General features: G+C 28.0%; 1 long non-coding RNA gene across 1 annotated transcript; it reads left to right on the top strand.

The window, feature by feature from the left end:
* Positions 1–1167: 1167 nt before the first annotated feature.
* LOC127707594 (uncharacterized) lies at positions 1168–2076 on the top strand. The gene is made up of 3 exons (XR_007984964.1): positions 1168–1236; positions 1599–1662; positions 1921–2076. It is a non-coding gene; the product is annotated as an uncharacterized LOC127707594 (long non-coding RNA).
* The last annotated feature ends 248 nt before the right edge of the window (positions 2077–2324 follow it).

The raw sequence follows: 2324 nt of genomic DNA, 5'->3' as shown, positions 1-2324 counted from the left end.
CTATGCTTCAAAATATTTAAAAAATGTTGATTTATATGTGTTTATTATACTATTACTACACTGTACTTTATTTCTTACATTAATTGTATAAGTATTTTCATATCAGATGTGTGGTAACTTATATAAAAGCTATTATCTAGAGCTCTGTAAATAAAAAAAAATGTAAACATAGTTCTAAAATATACTTTTAATGAGTGGAAGAAATTGTGGGGTACATTTCGTAAATTATCAAAATACAAGTTACCTGTTTTAAAGCATGTCTGGTATTTTTACAGTACTTTTTAAATGAATTTAATAAATTATTTGTATTTTAAATTGAGAATTTCTTCAGTTTCCATGATTGGAAAAATAATGTGAGATGCCTTGGAACATTCTGGTGACTATTGTACATTTTATAATGTACAATGGAAAGGACATTTCATTACTTAGATAAAATGGATTCAGTGGACTGATTAGCATAAAAAACTATGATGGAAAACCTTTGAAAGCAGCCAGGATAGCAGCTCCAAGGAAGATGGTCAAATAAATCTTCAACCAAGTCTGAGGCTTTACCAAGAAATTAAGAAGGCAAGTTTATTTAAGCCAAATATTTGTATACATTTTCTAGAAATATTCGACAAGAAGTGCATTATTAAGACAACACGCCAGCACCCTTCTGATCTTCTGCATGCAAAACACTATTGATGTATTAATTTTAATAAGTTTTATAATTTAAGTTACCATTTTCTTGAACAAGATTTTCAATCAAAATGTTTGAAAACTTCAAGGGGAGACAAGTACAATTAACAGCAAGATTTGTTCTTTCAATGGGATATGACTGATAAATTTGCACATCACTTTTGTGCAGTTAAATTCCAAACAAAAACCTTTGACTTGTTTTATTTTTATTATGTCAAGTTTTCTGTTTAGTCAGGTTAATAGTTACTCCTTGCTATAGATCAATGACATTTTGTATTTATTTGCATTACTAACAAATTATCGAATTAATTAGCAATGTTGCTAATCATCAGATGTTTTTCATTTTCCGCTGCTAGGCGAGACATCTCTGTCAACAGTTTATCTTACAAACTTGTGTTGATACTATTGTGTACATTTTGTAAGAAATCAGAACATTATATAGTGACTTCATATTTATAGAGAAATAGATTTGTAAAATATATAATTTTTAGGTTCTTCTGTGATATGTTTTCATGGTGTGGGAATAAGACTTGGTGGTCTAATACAGCTAATACGAAGGTATGTACCAGTATGTTAGTCCTGTTTTGAAAAAAGAAAAAGTATTGTAAAATGTATTTGGAAATAGCATGTGCTCTAAGCGTGAAGGTTTGTAGGAGTTTGGTAAGAAGTCTTTGCTTTGTTAATTGCCTTTAAAGGAGTAAATTTAATTATCTGCTTTGATTATGTGAAAGTTTGTTGGGATGCTGGTTTGCTTTTCTCAACTTCTATTACATATTTATAGACTTTTATTTAATTTGCCACTGGACATTTAGCAACCAACAATCAAATGAATCAATCATTCAAAATATGGAATATACATACAGTATATCAAAAATGATCCTTTTAAACAATCTTGAATGACTAATCATTTTATTTTTCAGGTTAGCATCACAGCTTGTCTGTAAAGATTGAAGCTGGGAGTGGGCATTAGAGCTGACTTTTATGGTAAGAACCAATACAAAAAAAACAATATGTAAAAAAAGAAATATGTTAGACATCTACCATTGACTTGTTTTTCATCCTTTTCTGCTAATAAAGACTGGTAGTTCAAAAAATATATCAGCAAATCACTTTTAAACAAAGTAAGAGAAAGGTTTTATGAATCATGATTATAATGACCAGTTATTTATTATTTTGCATTTGATATTGTTTCAATTTTCAGATTTTGACAATTACGTTTAATTCTGTATATTTCTTTTTCAGGTAACTGTGGCTGCATAAAAGGGCTTTGTGATTTTACTGTAACAGTAAAGAATGTAATTCAGACTATTTTTGTGTATGTTTGAGAAAATGTTTATAATTTTTACAAAAAGAAAAAAAAATTATGTACAGGTTCTCCATTTTCAACAAGATTGGAAGTTGTAGTAGGTTAATAGGTCTTTGAAATTTCAAAAATTACTTTCTATTTTCTGTTCATACTCATGTCTAGACAAAACACTTCCAGTAGTTTAAGAATGGAGAATCTAAAAAAAAAAGAAGAAAAGAAAAAAAAAGAAAAAGAAAAAAATGTTCAATTATTGAAATGTTTTTTATTTTTGCAAATTGTAATATATTTTTTCACCTTTGTGTCATTTTTAGCTGAGTTTATAACAAAGGGTATATTATTT

Source organism: Mytilus californianus, unplaced genomic scaffold (genome assembly GCF_021869535.1).
Source record: "Mytilus californianus isolate M0D057914Y unplaced genomic scaffold, xbMytCali1.0.p SCAF_7, whole genome shotgun sequence".
Lineage (NCBI taxonomy): Eukaryota > Metazoa > Mollusca > Bivalvia > Mytilida > Mytilidae > Mytilus > Mytilus californianus.
The sequence above is the reverse complement of the archived record's forward strand: the minus strand, read 5'-3'. Positions and strand labels throughout refer to the sequence as shown.